We start from the raw sequence: 19,810 nt of genomic DNA on the forward strand, positions 1-19,810 counted from the left end.
AAACATGATAGGGTCCCCCTTGTCCTCACTTATCACTCCACCAGCCTCCGCATTCAAAGGATCATCCTCCGCCATTTCCACCAACTCCAGCATGATGCCACCACCAAACACATCTTCCCTTCACCCCCCCTGTCGGCATTCCGTAGGGATCGTTCCCTCCGGGACACCCTGGTCCACTCCTCCATCACCCCCTACTCCTCAACCCCCTCCTATGGCACCACCCCATGCCCACACAAAAGATGCAACACCTGCCCCTTCACTTCCTCTCTCCTCATCGTCCAAGGGCCCAAACACTTCTTTCAAGTGAAGCAGCATTTCATTTGCATTTCCCCCAACTTAGTCTACTGCATTCGTTGCTCCCAATGTGGTCTCCTCTACATTGGAGAGACCAATCGTAAACTGGGCGACCACTTTGCAGAACACCTGCGGTCTGTCCGCAAGAATGACCCAAACCTCCCTGTCGCTTGCCATTTTAACACTCCACCCTGCTCTCTTGCCCACATGTCTGTCCTTGGCTTGCTGCATTGTTCCAGTGAAGCCCAACGCAAACTAGAGGAACAACACCTCATCTTCCGACTAGGCACTTTACAGCCTTCCAGACTGAATATTGAATTCAACAACTTTAGGTCTTGAGCTCCCTCCTCCATCCCCACCCCCTTTCTGTTTCCCCCTTCCTTTTGTTTTTTTCCAATATATTATATAGATTTTTCTTTTCCCACCTATTTCCATTATTTTAAAATATTTTTAAATCTTTTATGCTCCCCCCACCCCCACTAGAGCTATACCTTGAGTGCCCTACCATCCATTCTTAATTAGCACATTCGTTTAGATAATATCACCAACTTTAACACCTATGTGTTCTTTTGTTCTGTTGTTTGTGACATCTTTTGATGATCTGCTTCTCTTGTTGTCCTACAACCACACCAACCCCCTCCACTTCTCTCTCTCTCTCTCTCTCCCTCCGCCCACACACCTTAAACCAGCTTATATTTCAACTCTTTCTTGGACTCACTCAAGTTCTGTGGAAGGGTCATGAGGACTCGAAACGTCAACTCTTTTCTTCTCCGCCGATGCTGCCAGACCTGCTGAGTTTTTCCAGGTAATTCTGTTTTTGTTTTGGATTTCCAGCATCCACAGTTTTTTTGTTTTTACTTCTACATTCAAGGTTGTTTGAAAGATTGTCATTTGGGTCCTGTTTTTTTCAATGATTTCCTTCAGCATTCTAGGATACATGTTATTAGGGATGGGTGCTCTACCACTACAGATTCCATGAAATGTTTCTATATTTGTTTCTTATTTATATGTATCCTACCTAATTCATTCACTATCAAGGTGTCAGCCTTGGCTCAGTTGGTATTACTTATGCCTCTGAGTTGGAAGATCATGAGTTCAAGTCCCACTTGAAATACTTGAGCCCATAATCGAGGCTCATGCTTCCAGTGCTGTACAGAAGGAATGCTGCTCTGTTGATGGTGTCATCTTTCAGATGAGACGTTAAACTGCACTCTTTGAAGAAAAGCAGGGGATTTCTCTTCATTGTCCCTATCAACGTTGCTAAAAACACAGTATTGCATTGTTGTTGGTGCGATATTGCTGTGCACTAATTGGTTGTTGTTTTTCCTGAACCAGTAGTTCTCAAACTTTTTTGGTTGAAAACTCCTCTTCACAACACACCTCCATCAAAATTATAATACTATAGAATACTCATAATACAAAATTGCTGCATGTAAAGATTGTTTTAATAATGATTTTAAAGTAATTACTTAAGAGCACAAATTTGAGAACTATTTTACTGATGTATACAGTAATGCGACAGACAAAACAAATCAGATAAAGGATAAGTGTGACTCTACTAACCTTCTAGTGCATGCTAATTGAACGACTTTTAATGTGGTTAAAGATTGTATGTTAATGGTAGAGGTAACTAATCATATCACAGATCACATACAATACAAAAAGCTATTGGTCAAATCATTATTAAAAGCACTCTCATCCTATTAAGATATTTAACAGGATAAATGCAGCTTACTATTTTAATTAAAACGCAAGAATGCCAAATTTCAAACTATCACAACAATCCACATCAGAGGAGTGAAGGTGCCAACCAGCCAACTCTGACCAGCTGAGGCATTGCCATGGAGAAAGCAATAGGGAACCACAAGCACCCAGGCAATCCAAAAAAGGTGCAAGGCTTGAACACACTCCCCATACCCACAGAGAACAGGCCTCCGTGCAAGAGTGCACATCGCCTCCAGCAAGCGCAAACGAGCCATGCCACGAGCCCGACCGACCATTCCAAACTGGCTGTCAGTGCAGCTACCAGTGCAGCTAGTAGAACGCAGCAAGCACCACCTAACCTCAGAACTACACCCAAAAGCAGACGCACCATCCTAGGTCCCACAAGCAAGAGCCAGCCGAGCGTGGTCTGCACTCCACCCACCATGAACAACTGAAGAAACACATTGCCCAACCTATGTCCACAAACGGGATGCACGGCCCACACACACTGGAGAAGGGTGCAGAGGGAAGGGGTAACAAACTGCTGTGCAATGAAAGGCCTAACCATATGTGGCTCAACTATCTGTAAAAGTCTGAGTGACAGTGTCAGTGAAGACTACAACTCTCTAGGGAAGTCAGCACCAATTTAGAGCCATGCTGAAGAATGACCTGAGACCCATCCTGTTTGGTGGGCACACAATGCCACTTGAAGTTCACCATGGCTCTAAAATTTTAAGCATCTGTATCTTTTCAAGGACCCAATATCGACATGTGTGGGATCTCTCAGGCTGTGGTCCATCGCTACATAATGGCCAATGCCTTGTTCAAGAGGGCTGACAATTATGTGCACTACTGCACTGACTTGGACAGTCAGGCAGAGCAAGTACATCAGCTTTGGGACGACCATTGGATTCCCCTAGTGCAAGATGTTATTGACGGCAGGCAGGTGACCATCAAGACTCCCTTGGATCAGCCTGTGACCTTCATCAGCAGAAGGGGGCCTTCATTCCATCAATGCACAACCGGTTTGTGACCATAAACAAAAACAACTTATATTTATATAGCACCTTTTAAGGTAATGAAACATCCCAAGACACTTCAGAGGAGCATTATAAAACAAGCCACATAAGGAGACATTAGGTCAGATGACCAAAAGCTTTGTTAGAGAGGTATGTTTTAAGAAGTGTCTTCAAGGCCAAAAGCAAGGTAGAGAGGTATAGGGAGGGAATTCCAGAACCTTGAGCCTAGACAACTGAAGGCATGGCCACCAATGTTGGAGCAATTATAATTTGGAAAATGCTGGAATTAGAGGAGTACAGGTATCTCAGATGTTGTGGGTTGGAGGAGATTACACAGATGGGGAGGGATAAGGCCATGGTCAGATTTGAAAAGGAGGATGATAATTTTAAAATCAAGATGTTTCTCAAAAATGGATCCTTCAGGTATGTATATGGTTCCCAGGAAGCAGCCATGAGGACTACATACTTTGACAGTCCCAGGTGCCACAGCTTTTCCAGCCTCGCACCTGCCTTCAGGGATGGATTCTCAGGGACAAGCGCTGCCTATTCAAAACATGTCTACTCAACCCTGTGATGAACCCCCATACAGCAGCAGAGGAGAGATACAATACCTGTCATGGGTCCACCTGAGTAACCATTGAGCAGGTCATGGGCTGCTGAAGATGAGGTTCAGGTGCCTAGACCAATCCGATACTTTCCATATGCCACAGTGAGGGTCTTGCTTTTCATGGTGGTTTGCTGTGCTCTATACAACCTAGATGGGGAAGGTGTAGACTGTAGGTGTAGACAGGTGTCCTGGGACACTGGGACTGGATCTGAGGGAAATGGCACCTGTACAAGCCAGACGGGTTGCGCCTGAAAGAGCTGAGGCTGGAGCGCTTTGCTAGTGCTGTTAAGAAGGCTTTAAACTAACTTGCAGGAGTGTGGAAACCAAAAGAAAATGTTAGACAGGAATACCAGGGTGCACAAATTCCTGAGAGGGACAGATAGCACTAGTATAATGAATATTAAGTCAATAGGTGAAGTCGGGGTGAGGGAGAAGGTAACAAAATCTAAATCACGGTTGCCATGCATGTACGTGAACGCATGGAATATCGTAAGTAAGATTGGTGAATTACAGGTGCAGATTGTCATGTGGAAATATGATGTTGTGGCAATAACAGAGACCTGGCTCAAGGAAGGGCAGAACTGGGTGTTAAATATTCCCAGGTACAAGGTGTTCAGAAAAGATAGGAAAGGAAGGAAAGGAGGAGGGGTATTGGTTAAGGAGAGCATTGCAGTGCTGGAGAAAGAGGATGTCCCAGAGGATTCAAGGATAGAATCAATTTGGCTAGAGCTAAGGAACAAAAAGGGTGTATTTACATTGCTTGGTGTAGTCTATAGACCGCCAACTAGTGAGAAGGATGTAGGAGAACAAACCTGCAGGGAAATTACAGAGAATTGCAAGCATTGTAGGGTAGTTATAATGAAGGACTTTAATTACACGAATGTAGACTGGGACAATGGTAATGTAAAGGGTGGAGAGGGACAAAAGTTCCTAGAGTGTGTTCAAGAAAATTTTCTACAGCAGTAAGCGTCCAATCCAGCAAGAAAAGACGCACTGTTGGACCTGGAAATGAGGTGGGCCAAGTAGATCAAGTGTCAGTGGGGGAGCATTTAGGAGACAGTGATCATTGTATTGTACTTTAGGATGTTGATAAAAAAGGACGATAGGCAATCCAGAGCGAGGATAATTAACTGGACGAGAGCTGACTTCGATGGGGCAAGAACAGAGCTAGGCCAGATAGATTAGAATGAAAGATTGAACGATTGGTGGGAAAAACTGTAGCTGAACAATGGGCTACCTTAAAAAAAATAGTTCGGGTACAGTCAAGGTATATTCCATCGAAAGGGAAAGATAGGGCAAACAAATCCAGAGCTCCTTGAATGAAAAAGGAGATAGTAATTAAGATAAAGAAGAAAAAGTACAATTATGAAAGGTGTCAGATAGAAAACTACAATTGAGAGCCAAGAGGAATACAGAAGGTTCAAAGGGGAGGTGAAAAATTATATTAGCGAAGTGAAGAGGGATTATGAGAAAAGACTGGCAGCCAACATAAAGGGGAATCCCAAAGTCTTCTATAGACATATAAATAGTAAAAGGGTGGTAAAAGGAGGAGTAGGGTCGATTAGGGACCTAAAACGGAATTTACACATGGACGAAGGGGCCATGGCTGAGGTATTAAATGAATACTTTGCATTTGTCTTTACCAAGGAGGTACATGCTACCCAGGCCATGATGACAGATGGGGAAACTCTGTCACTAGAAGGGTTCAAAATTGATAAAGAGGGAGTGTTGAATAGACTGTCGGTATTTAAAGTTGACAAGGCACTGGGACCAGACAAGATGCATCCGTGGATATTGAAGGAAGTGAGAGCAGAAATTGTAGGGACATTGGCCATAATTTTTCAGTCTTCCCTAGACTCAGGGGAGGTGCCAGTCAATTGGAGAATTGCAAACATTATGCCCTTGTTGGTTGCAAGGATAAGCCCAGCAATTGCAGACCAGTCAGTTTAACTTCATTGGTAGGTAAGATTCTAGAAACAATTATTTGGAATAGAATTCTAGAAACAATTATTTGGAATAGAATTAGTAGTTACATGGAAAAATATGGGTTGATAAGGAAGAGGCAGCATGGACTTCAAAAGGGGAAATCGTGCTTAACTAACTTGGAGTTTTTTGAAGAGGTAACAGAAAAGGTCAATGAGGGTAATGCTGTTGATGTGGTGTACATGGACTTTCAACAGGCATTTGATACAGTGCCACACAACAGACTTGTGAGAAAAGCAACGTGGATACAAAATTGGCCAAAAAATAGGAAGCAGAGAGTAATGGTCAATGGATATTTTTTGGGCTGGAGGAAGGTTTATAGTGGAGTTCCCCAGGGGTTGGTATTGGGACCCTTGCTTTTCCTGATATATGTGAATGATCTCGATTTTGGTGTGCAGGGGACAATTTCAAAGTTCGCAGATGATACGAAGCTTGAGAGTGTTGTAAACTGCAGGAGGACAGTGTAGAACTTTAAAAGGACATAGACAAGTTGATGGAGTGGGCAGATGGGTAGCAGATGAAGTTGAATTTGGAGAAGTGTGAGGTGATGCATTCTGGTAGGAAGAACATGGACAGACAATATAAAATAAGGAGTGAAATTTTGAAGTGGGTGCAGGAGCAGAAAGACCTGAGTGTATATGTGCATAGATCATTGAAAGTGGCAGGACAGATGGAGAGCGCAGTTAATAAAGCATATAGTATCCTGGGTTTTATTAATAGGGGCATAGAACACAAAAGCAAAGAGGTTATGTTGAATTTATAAGATATTCGTTAGACCTCAGTTGGAGTACTGTGTACAGTCTGGGCAGCACATTATAGGAAGGATGTGAATCCATTGGAGAGAGTGCAGAGATGTTTACAAGAATGGTCCCAGGGATGAGAAACTTCAGTTACGAAGACAGATTGGAGCGGTTGGGACTGTTCTTGGAGAGAAAAAAAGCTGAGGAGATTTGATAGAGATGTTCAAAATCATGAGGGATCTGGACAGAGTAAATAGGGAGAAGCTGTTCCCACTCTAAAAAGATCAAGAACGAGAGGATACAGGTTTGAAGTGATTTGCAAAAGAAGCAAATATGACGTGAGGAAAAACTTTTTCACACAACCAGTGGTTCAGGTTTGGAATGCACTGCCTGGAAGTGTGGTGGAGGTAGGTTCAATCGAGGCATTCAAGTGGGCATTAGATGATTATTTGAATAGGAACAATGGGCAGGGTTATGGGGAAAAGGCAGGGCAATGACACTAGGTCATAACGCTCATTTGGAAAGCCAGGGCAGACATGATGGGCAGAATGGCCTCCTTCTGTGCCGTTAAAATTCTGTGATTCTGTAATGAGAACATGATTGATCACCACTCCTCCTCTGATGAGGAGGTTGTGGAGGAGGCTGCTGAGCAGGCAAGACAAGGTGAGGAATCCCTTACACTAGAGGCAAGGGGAATTAAGAATGCAGCAGGGATGCTCAGGACAATTTCATACACACTAGTTTCCTGTAAACCTAACACACTCTCACTAACAGTGCAATGTTGACCTATTATCGTTTCTTTATCTCACACCCCAGCACCCAGTTTCAGTGTTCACAATGCGCAGGAGCTGACCAAACTTGACCTACCCCAACACTAGCAGCCCACTGAGGGAGCAAGGCTGTAGGTGACATCTGATAAGGCAGCAAGAAATCTATGGACGACTATAAACAGGACCCGTGACATATAGATTGGCACTATTCCATCAGGGCTAAACACTTGTGAACCTCCAAGTGTGTCCAGATGCTCTTCTTAACATATTTATGAGCGCTCCTACAAGGTGCAATCCCTGCACTTGCAGCTAGAGTGGATGAAGGCTGCTGATCACGATGCCCTGTGGCCTGGGATGACCTTGGCAGCCGTCCTCAGGCCGCCTCAAGGTTGTCAGCATGCTGAGGGACTCCTACACAGTTGCAGCACCTTCCTCTGTCGTTGCGGCTACTGGAGCTGGGGTCACAAGCAGAGAGGCTGAGGAGCTGCTATCTACACTCGCAGTAGCCTGGGGGGGTCCCACAGAAGTGGGAGGCAGCCACACCACCTCCTTTGCGAGGCGCCCTCATACTTCTCTGCTGATCAGAGTCAACCTGAGAAGAACAAAGATCTGGTGGAGGCTTCAGGCACCATGTCTCCTTTCACCTTGCTACCGCTGCATTGAGTTTGTGGTCAAAGCGATGGTATGTAGGGTGTGATGCACCTCAGGTACCCACTGAGTGGTCTGCTGCATCTGGCCATGAGGTAGTCAACCCTAAAGGAAGCCATGGGCACACATGCCTGAAACATGACAACACTCATAGCCTGGATGAACTCCTTCAATATCTGTGCATGACTACGCAAAGCTTCACCAGATTTTTCTGTAGTATAAGGGTGTTCGGGCAGAGCAAGGGTTAATGAGGGACTGGAGAATGGTACCTCACACGGTATGATATGAAGAGTCACATGCCAGTAGACCATGTGTGGTGAAGCCTGGAAGGAGCCAGGCTGGAGACAACACCTATACAGGGCTACACCTTGGAGATGTATATTGTTATGGGTTACCAATAAACAGTTATTTTCAACCATCAAGCCTCCAGACCTCTTTGAGAGACACCAAACAACCTTACAAAGGTTTGCTCACCTCTCACTGCAGCTCCAGCAGGTTCTGTGTTGTTGACACCAGAGGGCCATCGTCAACCTGGGGCTCAGCACGGGCCTGACCTTCCACGGTTTTGCCACTGTCGGTAGCCTCGGCTGTCACAGCCTCTGTCAGCTACTTGGGCATATCTGTGACGAGCTGTGACAAGATATTGTGACCAGCAATCTAATCACAGACATGCCAGCAGGAGCGGAGGAATGATATGATGCTATATCCATTGAGGATCCCTTCTCCTCCTCAGGGATGAACTGCAGGCCCCCGGTCTCTGCAGATTATTTTCCTTCTGGAGTGCGAGACCTGAATGAGAGAACACAAACATTTAGGGATTAAGTGCTACATATCTCCTCATCCTAACCAAGTGTGGAGCTCCATATGTCCAGTGGTGAACACATGAGCACTACACCTCAGTCTCTTGGGATCACATTCCTGTCTCACTATCTGTATTCTCACTGCTGCCTTGCAAGACAGGGCCTCCCCGTCTGCCAGCATCAGAGAACAAATATCAGAAATGCCTCCACTAGCCTTTGCCTGCTCCTTGTTGTGAGCCCACTTCTCCTGCAAGCAGGAGGAACACTGTTAGTTTTTCCACAAAGACTAACACACACTTATGCTGGTAACAGTCCTTTGGGATATGGTGAGGGCTCTGGAATGCAGCCTCCATACGTCCCCTCTCCAGGGACATGGAGGCGACAAGCAAAAACAGATGGTTGCCTCTTTTCAAGATGCAGCCATGCAATAGAAGGCATCTGCTGCTGCTGCTCCCACTTGCCACCATCTGGGTGCTCAATCTCTCCCCATGTAGCACACCATCCGCAGTGCCATATGCAAGTCCCAAAGAGTAGAGCAGTATCTAGGGCTTATTCTGGTGAGCAAAGGAGTAATAGATCCACTTGAGGCACCGCATCCAGGATCATTGGCAGGAGATTGGCAGGGATGGTGATCCCACAGCTGCTGACCTCCTCTGCAATTTCTGTTCAGGTTTGCTTGGTCAGGCGGGAGGGTTGCTTTTTGCCGTCCCTTGGCAATAGGACCCCTTACTTTCCCTTGTAGCCCGGTGGAGGACCTGCAGGGAGGTATAGCTGAATCATAGGGCCGCTTAGGGTCTTCCCTCTGCCATGGTGGTACCAGTCTCTGGTGAGCTCCTTGAGTCCTCAGTTGAGCCTCTAGGGTTCTTCAGGTGTTTTGGCTTCAGCCACAGTGCTGGAAGGGTGCAAACTGGAGACAAAGGGTTCTTCAGGACTGCTGCTGTGACAATCAGAATCAACAGGGCAGGATTGAATGAAGGGCTGGCAGGCCTTTAAAAATTGTGCCAGCCTCTCTGTTAGGTGATGCAAGATTGCCGCCTCACGGCCACTGGACGTGCCTAGTACCTCCAGGCCATTAATTGAACACCCACCACGTGGTCGCGATCAGCTGGCTACATTTCTCTCGTGCAGCATACACTTTCAGTGCCACCACTGAGACCCAGGCTACGTGCACAAAATTCAGCCCAGACACACAATAACACAACCTCACACTGATACATGCCCCTTACACTCACACACCCGGTCTAACACTCAGACTCCTACACCACCCGCCCTGCTACTCACACATACCCACACACTAACAAACTAATATACATCCCTCACATATACCCACTCACATCCACACCCAGAGACTAATAGGTACTGTACATACTGGGACAATCACAGACTCAAGCACCCCAGACATTCACAAACAAACCTCGTACCCACAAAGTCATATGCACCCTCACATTCACACACACCCACACTCCACATGTACTGCACTCACTCAAACATACCCAACACATTCACACATAGCCCCACACACTCATTCACTCACACACGTCCTCATGCACTCACACCCATTTCATACCCACGCATTCATATACATCCTGCATTTAAACAGATACACCATCATACACCCTTACTCTCACCATTGATATACGCTCAGTCACACACACACCCCTCACATGTACGCGTGCACCCTCATATTTGCATACTCACATGCATCACAAATATTCACTCACAGACATACCCCTCACAGTCACACATACCCTAGCCACACTCACATACAAACACACACCCAACATGCTGTGCACAGTTGATGTACATACACCATGTGGACAGCAGTGATTCAAGAAGGAAGCTCACCAACACCTTCTCAAGGGCAGTAACGAATGGGGAACAAATGCGGGCCTTGCCAGTGATGCTCACGTCTCAAGAACAAATTAAATAAACACTTAAACACATACCCTGAAAGTCACAGACACCACACACACTTACAAACACCTACTTTAACATGCAAACACTCATACATACTGTTATGTTCTACTATGGCATGGCTTTGCTCTTGAACTGGTTGCACAATTAGCTGCCGGTAGGTGAGTCGATTACAATATACTACAGACGCAGAAACCAATATGAAATGAAGCACATGCTATTTATTTACAAAGACAACAGAGCACTAACTTGATGTGTGCTTCTCCAAGCAGGCTCTACTCTTGACTAACATTAACATTGTAGCCCATGCTAAACAGCTATTGGCTCATACAGTCACATGGTCAATCTGCTCCCCTTCTCTTATAGGTGTATTGCACTTCAGGTTATCACATCCGTCCCCCTTTACTTGAAAGTACAATTTGCAATATATTAAGTATTTACATAAATAAACTATTTACAAATTCAGTCTCTCTGGAGGCTTTTTCAAACGTGTCGACCGTCATAGTTCTATGACTTCAAATGGTTTATTTGAGGCCTCCCTCTTACGAATTTTCTGTCCACTCAGCTCCCCTATAGGAACCTATAAGTTTGCCTCTTCAACTCTATCAGGCTCAACAGATCTTACAGATACTTCCAAAGTATGAGGAGTTCCTTCTACCCGTGGTGTAGACTCCAACGGGAATACTTGGCACAACTTTTCTTGTAGATCTGTTTCCCTTTTTCTGAGGTGATCTAGATGTCCTCTGATTATCTGACCTTTGACCGATATATGGTTGGACAGGGGTCCTGTCAATGCACTGACTTCACCTGATAGCTATTTGGGCCCATCTCTAAAGTTCTTTGCAAAAACTGCTTCTTTTACAGTGAAGTTTCTTTTATGACTGTGGTAATCGTGTTCATTTTTCTAGGACTCCTGACTTCTCTCTGCCCTCCTCCCTAAATTCGGCCTTATGAGACTCAAACGTGACCTGAGACATCTCTTCATTAATAACTCTGCAGGGGCAATACCAGTGGTTCTGTGTGACATAGTCCTATAGCTGAACAGGAAACATGATAATTGTTGCTATAGAGTCTCCAACTAGTTTTTTCTTTCCGGCCTTGAAGGTCTAGACTGCCCTCTCGGCCAACCCATTGGATGCAGGATGGTATGGCGAGGTCTTAACATATGTAATGCCATTGAGACTTGTAAATCTTTGGAACTCTCCGCTGGTGAATGCCGTTCCATTATCAGACATTAATGTCTCTGGTAACCATGTACCGCAAAAATCTGTCCATGCTGATGTGGGTGATCTCACCTCATATACATCCATCCATTTGGAATGAGCATCACTAAGTAAGAGGAACATTGTGCCCAAAAAAGGCCCTACATAGTCAACATGGAGGCAAACCCATGGCCTTCTGCAGTGGAGCAGGAGTAGACAATTTCTGCTCCCAATGGCACTGCATCCAGCCCTTGACCATGTTTTCGATTTCAGTGTCCATCCCTGGCCACCGTAAGCAGCTACGTGCCAACATTTTCATCCTAGAGATGCCGGGGTGAGTGCTATGCAACTCTGCCAATAACGGTTGTCTTCCTCTTGAAGGCACAATGGCTCTTGCTCCCCATAGTAAGATGCCATCCTGGCAGGTGAGCTCGTATCTCCTGTTAAAATAGGGCTTTGTTTCGTCTGACTCTGGCTCGTTAGACCATCTCTGCAAAGACTTGTTACCTGACATGAGAAAAAACTGGACTGCAGCCTGTCCATTCTCTGATCGTTCTGGCATGTACTGGTGATGAATCCAGAAAGTTTAATAATAAGACAAGTTCTTGAGGGGTGGGGATGTTCGCATTGTTGTCCTTCAGAGGTAACTGGCCCTGCATTGGCAATCTGGCTTCCCGGCCAGTAGATAAAAGAATCAGTGACCACCTTTGGATGCGTGCCGAGGTAATTGGGGGTATTGCCTTATCTTCCCCAAACAAGCCGAGTAGTGGCTTGTGATCGGATATGATGGTGAAGTGGTGACCATGGATGTATTGGTGGTATTTCTTAACACCAAATACTCTTTTCTCTATTTGTGAATATCTTCGTTCTGCCACACTGAGTGTTCTTGAGACATAGCCAATGGGCTGTTTGGAGCCATCCGCCATCTGATGGGAGAGTACTGCCCCTACTCTGTAAGGGGATGCATCGCAGGTTATTTTCAGTTTTTTCTTTGGGTCGAAATGTACCAACAGCACTGAAGATTGTATTAGTTGCTTTACTGCTGTAAAAGCCTGTTGTGGAGCTTGCCAAGTCCACCTTGGTTTTTCTTGAGTAACCTGTATAATGGAGCCAGTACTGCTGACAAATTTGGGAGAAAACAGCCATAGTAGTTAATCATTCCCAAGAAGGACTTGAGCTCTGTGGCATTTTTCAGGGTTGGCGCCTCCTGAATAGCTCCCACCTTGTCTTCTACTGGGTGAAGGCCCTGCAAGTCGACCCTATGACCCATGTAAATCACTTATTTTGCTTGGAAGATACCCTTTTTCCCTTTTCAAGCGTAGTCCGGCTTGGGAGAAATGCTTCAATACCTCTTTCAAGTTAGCTAGGTGTTCTTCATTAGTCCTGTTACTGGGACACCAGTTGAGTTAAACCACCACATGGGGTAGGCCTTGAACTAAATTTTCCATAATCCGTTGGAAAATAGCACAAGCCAACGAGACTCTGAAGTGTAACCTTGTATATTGGTACAACCCCGTGTTGAAAGTCACAAAATCCAAAGGGGCCTTTTCTAGCTTGACTTGCTAGTAAGCGTGGTTCATGTCGACTTTCATATATGTAGTTCCCCCCTGCCAGCTTGGAGTACAGCTCATCAATATTTGGTATAGGATGCCTGTGAAGTCTGGCCACTTTGTCGATGGTCAAATTGTAGTCTCCACATGTTCGCAAACTCTAGTCAGGCTTTAGTACTGGAACTATGGGCGCTGCCCATTTGGAAAATTGTACAGGTTGTAAGACTCCCAAGCTTTCCAGCCTGTCTGATACAATATCCACTTTTTCTCATAATGTATAGGGGCTATTCTCACCTTCAAGTATCTGGGGGTTGCCCCAGGGTCCACATGGATTTTAGCTTGCAGCCCCTGAATCTTCCTGAGCTCTTCCCTGAACACAGGGGCATATTTCTGTAATAATTCTTGCAGATCTTTCATTCTGAGTTGAAAAATCCCAGTCCACTCCAACTTTAATTCTTTAAGTCAGTTCCGACCAAGTAGAGTTGGACCCTCCTCTGCAGGGGTAGATTAGCAGACTGGCTTCCATAATTTACTGGGACTTTGCATATACCTCTTACCTGTATGTCTTCGCCAGTTTACGCCTTTAATTTAGCATCTGAATTTTCCAGTTTCAGTGAGTGGCCTCCTCCATTCAGATACTTAAACGTGTGTTCCCCTAAAACTGTTGTGGTTGCGCCTGTATCCACCTTCATTCAGATGGATTTTCCATTGTCTTCTACTAACACACAGATTAGCTTTATTTTACCCATTTTCAAGTTGTGTATCGGGTAAATATCTGACTCTGTTTCTTCTGGTTACTCCATTATATAAATTTCACAATTTCTGCTTGTTCGTTTGAAATTTTGTCTCAATCTGTCTTTACAATATCACACAATGTGCCCATTGCAATAGCAGTAGAAAAACTCGGTTCTTTTAAATTGTCGTTAGTTTGTAGGCTGTCTGGTTCCATTTCTGCCATTATTATCCGTTAAACCATTGCTTTTTGCTGGTCTGTTAATGGTGGCTGTTTCCCGCTTTCCGTGGAGCACTGCATTTCCACGCCATTTCTAACCAATGCTTCCCTTCCGATGTGAAGGATGGCACCATTGTGTGCTCCCTCGATTGCTTCTGAATCCCTGACTGCGCTCTCTATTGCGAGCGCCAACTTCAGCGCCTTGCTGAAGTCTAAATTTGTTTCTGACAATAATCTTTTTTGAATGGCGTCTTCATTAGTCCCACATACTAATCAGTTTCTTCACAAGTCGTTAATCGATGGCCCGAACTCTCAGTGCTCCGTCAATTGTTTTAAGGCTGCTACATAGCAAGCGACTGTCTCTCCAGGGGCACGACAACACAAATTGAATTTTAAACGCTGCATTGTTACCGAGGGTGAAAGTGGCTTTTCACAAGATTCACCAACTCACCAAAGCTGTTGGAATCTGGGACGTTGGGTGCCGTTAGACAATGAATTAAACTGTATGTTCCCGTGACTATAGAATCCCCTATTACTATTGCTCTTCCTCCCTTGCTCCCCTCCTTTACAGACAGGTTGCTTGTGGTGCCAGAAGCTTGGCTCTGTCCGCACTCCCTGGAGGAACCAGCTCCCTCATCAGCCTCTAAAATGGAATACCGATTTGCGAGGATCGCCCGTCTCTTCTCCTCCCCAGGTATGCCGTTGGCCAAAAAGAAAAACACAAACAGGAGAGAGCACATCCTGGGTGGGACACAGCCAGAGTGGGTATTCGGAATTTGGGGAAAAGCGGGAATTGAATGGAGCGTGCTGCAGCAGGAGAGGCTACAAGGGAAAGGAATCACTGGTAAGTAGTGGGTAAGGTATTCACTACTTTAATCACACAGTTTAAGGTCTTTTTGTGGTTTACAGTTTGTATATTCTACAGTAACGAGGATCAAGAAAGAAGGGCCCAAGAGTAATTGACTTAAAAGGTTTAATTTAAAGGGATAAGTCATGGCAGGAGCACTCAAAGCCATGCTGTGTTCCTCTTGCTCCACGTGGGAAGCCGGGGACAGTTCCAGTGCCCGGGACCAGCATGTGTGCAGGACGTGTGTCCAGCTGCAGCTCTTGGAAGCTCGGGTTTCAGAGCTGGAACAACAGCTGGGGACACTGTGGAGCATCTACGAGTCTGAGAGCATCGTGGATAGCACATTTAGAGAAGTGGTCACACCACAGATAAAGGGACTTGAGGAAGGAAGGGAATGGGTGACCACCAGGCAGTCCAAGAAAAACAGGCAGGTAGTTCAGGAGTCCCCTGGGATCCCGCTCACAAATCGGTATTCCATTTTGGAGGCTGATGAGGGTGCTGGTTCCTCCAGGGAGTGCAGACAGAGCCAAGCTTCTGGCACCACAAGCAGCTTATCTGTACAGGAGGGGAGCAAGGGAGGAAGAGCAATAGTAATAGGGGATTCTATAGTCAGGGGAACAGACAGGCGCTACTGTGGCCATCAACATGACTCCAGGATGGTACGTTGCCTCCCTGGTGCCAGGGTTCGGGATGTTGTTGAACAGCTGCAGAGCATCCTGAAGAGGGAGGGTGATAAGGCAGAGGTCATGGTACATGTTGGTATCAATGACATAGGTAGAAAGAGAGATGAGGTCTTGCATCAAGAATACAGGGAGTTAAGAAGTAGACTAAAAAGCAAGACCTCTCGGGTTGTAATCTCCGGATTACTCCCAGTGCCACATGCTAGCAAGCTCAGAAATAGAATAGCGCAGATGAATATGTGGCTTGTGAATATGTGGTGCAGGTGGGAGGGTTTTAGATTCCTGGATCACTGGGACCATTTCTGGGGAAGGTGGGACCTGGACGAGCGGGACAGTCTACATCTGAACCAGAGTGGGACTAACATCCTTGCGGGCAGGTTTGCTAGTGCTGTTGGGAGGAGTTTAAACTAATTTGGCAGGGGGAGGGGACACATCATAATACAGTAAAACAATCAAGTCAGAGGGAGTACAGCTGCAATAAGCTTCAAGGGAATAAGGCAAAGCTGGATGGCCTCTACTTTAATGCCAGGAGTATTACAGGTAAAACGGATGAGTTAAGGGTGAGGATTGACACGTGGGATTATGATATAGTAGCCATCACTGAGAGGTGTTGAGGGAAGGGCAGGATTGGCAGCTCAACATTCCGGGATATAGAATCCTCAGGCGACACAGGGGAGGGGGTAAAAGAGGAGGGAGTGTTGCATTATTAGTTAAGGATTCAGTTAGGAGAGATGTTCAGTTGGAGGGAGCATCGAATGAAGCTTTGTGAGTACAGCTTAGGAATAAAAAAGGGACAGCCATATTATTAGGTGTTTCTTATAGACCCCAGATAGTCAGCGGGAAATTGAGGAGCAAATATGTGCACAATTTGTGGAGGTGTGTAAAAACAATAACAATTGGGTAATTATATTAGGTGATTTCAATTTTCCCAACATTAATTGGGATAGACATAGTGTTAAGGACTTGGATGGAGTGGATTTCTTGAAATGTGTACAGGAGAACCTTTTAGGTCAATATGTAGAGGGTCCAACAAGGGACAGTGCAGTGCTGGACCTAATTCTGGGGAATGAAGCCGGACAGGTGGCTGAGGTGGTGGTGGGCGAGCATTTTAGCGATAGCAACCACAACATGGTACAGTTTAAGTTTGTTATGGACAAAGAAATCGGTAAGTTGCAAAAAAATGTTTTGGATTGGGGGAGAGTAGATTTTAGTAAAATAAGGCAGGATCTGGCCAAGGTAGACTGGGAACAGTTACTTGTGGGGAAATCTACAGAGGAGCAGTGGGAGGTGTTCAAAAAGGAAATGGGGAGGGTACAGGCTCAACATGTTCCCTCTAGGGTGATAGGTAGGAGTAACAAGCCCAGAGAACCATGGATGACCAGAGATATTCAGGTCACGATGAGAAGGAAAAGAGAGGCTTTTAGCAGGTACAAGGGAAGCAAATCAGCAGATGCATTAGTGGAGTACAGAAAGTGCAGGGTGGAGCTTAAGAAAGCAATTAGGAGAGCAAAGAGGGGATATGAGAAAGCTCTGGCTGGTAAAAGTAGGGAAAATCCCAAGATATTCTATGAGTATATCAATGGGAAGAGGATAACCAGGGAAAGACTAGGGCCCATAAGGGACCAAGGGTGGAGCCAGAGGACATCACTAGAGTGTTGAATGAATACTTCATGTCCGTCTTCACCCAAGAGAATGAGGATGAAGGTATTGAACTCGGGGAAAGAGACTGCAAGGTTCTTAAGCAAATTGATATAGGGAGTGACAAGGTATTGGAGGTGTTGGCAGGCTTAAAAGTGGACAAATCTCCAGGTCTGGATGATTTGTGTCTCAGACTTTCTGGGGGAGGCAAGGGCGGAGAATGCAGGGGCTCTGACTCAAGTTTTTAATTCCTCTCTAGCCATGGGGGAGATGCCAGAGGACTGGAGAACAGCTAATGTGGTTCCGCTATTTAAGAAGGGTTGAAGAGATAAGCCAGGGGACTATAGGCCAGTGAGTCTCACGTCAGTGGTAGGGAAACTATTGGAGAAAATTCTGAAGGAGAGAATCTATCTCCACTTGGAGAGGCAAGGTTTGATCAGGGATAGTCAGTATGGCTTTGTCAGAGGGAGGTCATGCCTGACAAATTTGATTGAATTTTTTGAGGAGGTGACCAGGTGTGTAGTTGAGGGTAGTGCAGTTGATGTAGTTTATATGGATTTCAGCAAAGCCTTTGACAAGGTCCCACATGGGAGACTTATAAAGAAGGCAAATGCATATGGGATACAGGGTAATTTGATAAGGTGGATTCAAAATTGGCTTAGTTGTAGGAGGCAGAGGGTGATGACAGAAGGGTGCTTTTGTGACTGGAAGCCAGTGTCCAGAGGCGTACCACAGGGATCTATGCTGGGTCCCCTATCGTTTGTCATTTATATAAACGACACAGATGACTATGTAGGGGGTAGGATTAGTAAGTTTGCGGATGACACAAAGATTGGCCGGGTGGTTAACAGTGAGATTGAGTGTCTTGGGCTACAGGAAGATATAGACGGGATGGTCAAATGGGCAGATAAGTGGCAGATGGACTTTAACCCTGAAAAGTGTGAGGTGATACACTTTGGAAGGAGTAATTTGACAAGGAAGTATTCAATGACCGGCACGGCACTAGGAAGTTCTGAAGAACAAAGGGACCTTGGCGTGTGTGTCCATAGATCTCTGAAGGTCGAGGGGCACATTAGTGGGTGGTGAAAAAAGCATATGGGACACTTGCCTTTATAAATCGAGGCATAGATTACAAAAGTAGGGAGGTCATGATGGAGTTGTATAGAACCTTAGTGAGGCCACAGCTGGAGTAGTGTGTGCATTTCTGGTCGCCGCATTATAGGAAGGATGTGATTGCACTGGAGGGGGTGCAGAGGAGATTCACCAGGATGTTGCCTGGGATAAATCACTTAAGTTATGAAGAGAGTTTCGATAGAGTTGGGTTGTTTTTGTTGGAGCAGAGAAGACTGAGGGGCAACCTGATCGAGGTGTACAAGATTATGAGGGGCATAGACAGGGTGGATAGGGAGCAGCTGTTCCCCTTCATTGAATGGTCAGTCACAAGGGGGCATAAGTTCAAGGTGAGGGGCACAAGGTTTAGGGGGGATGTGAGAGAAAACCTTTTTACCCAGAGGGTGGTGACGGTCTGGAATGCACTGCCTGGGAGGGTGGTGGAGGCAGGTTGCCTCACATCCTTTAAAAAGTACCTGGATGAGCACTTGGCACATCATAACATTCAAGGCTATGGGCCAATTGCTGGTAAATGGGATTAGGTAGGTAGGTAGGTCAGGTATTTCTCACGTGTCGGTGCAGACTCGATGGGCTGAAGAGCCTCTTCTGCACTGTGTGATTCTGTGATAATGTGACCAGTTATCGGTGGTCTGATCAAACGGTTTCATACGGCCAATTTATGGCATACTGGTGGGAGCTAACTTCGACGACTATGGTGAGGTCTGTACTTACAATCAGCCTGCAAGGCACGGTTGATTCACTTCAGCTGAGTTTTCGTGGCTTTCCTTGGTACCGTTGGCTGGTCGTGTTTTTCCTCGTTGCCAGTTGTTTTATTCTACTATGGGTTCACTTTGCTCGCGAACCGGTTGCACGCTTATCTGTCGGCAGGTGAGTCAATTACAATATACTGCAGATGCAGAGACCAATATCAAATGAAGCACATATGATTTATTTACACAGACAACAAGGCACCTACATCACGTGTGCCTCTCCAAACAGACCCTACCCTGGACTCATATTAACATTAGAGCCTGCACCACACAGCTGTTGGGTCATGTGGTCAATCTGTTCACATTCCCTTAAAGGTGAATTGCACCTCAGATTACCACACATACCCTCACACTCTCACTCCTACAGCCCCTATAACAGGTTTGTGCAACCTTTTCACTCGGGGGGGGCCACATTTGCATATTTTTCTCAATCAAGGGCCAATGAGCAAATTTCAGAAAGATAAGGTTTGGCACAACAACAAACTGAATTTCAGAAGAAAAGTTGAGGTTTTAAGGAAAGAAACAATTTCTAAGCAAAAGTACAGCAATGTTAGAGCAATAAATTGTTATTTTATTAAAAAG

The 19,810-nt window shown here is 45.6% G+C and overlaps 1 protein-coding gene across 1 annotated transcript in view; it reads right to left on the bottom strand.

Moving 5' to 3' along the window:
- pou6f2 (POU class 6 homeobox 2) overlaps positions 1 to 19,270 on the bottom strand; it is a 1,008,671-nt gene extending 989,401 nt beyond the window's left edge. Inside the window, exon 1 of the mRNA XM_041189250.1 lies at positions 19,191 to 19,270. The gene's annotated coding sequence lies outside the window, so the exon portion shown is untranslated. The remainder of the gene's footprint in view (positions 1 to 19,190) is intronic.
- Positions 19,271 to 19,810: the final 540 nt, after the last annotated feature.

This window comes from Carcharodon carcharias, chromosome 6 (genome assembly GCF_017639515.1).
Source record: "Carcharodon carcharias isolate sCarCar2 chromosome 6, sCarCar2.pri, whole genome shotgun sequence".
NCBI classification, from domain to species: Eukaryota; Metazoa; Chordata; class Chondrichthyes; order Lamniformes; family Lamnidae; genus Carcharodon; species Carcharodon carcharias.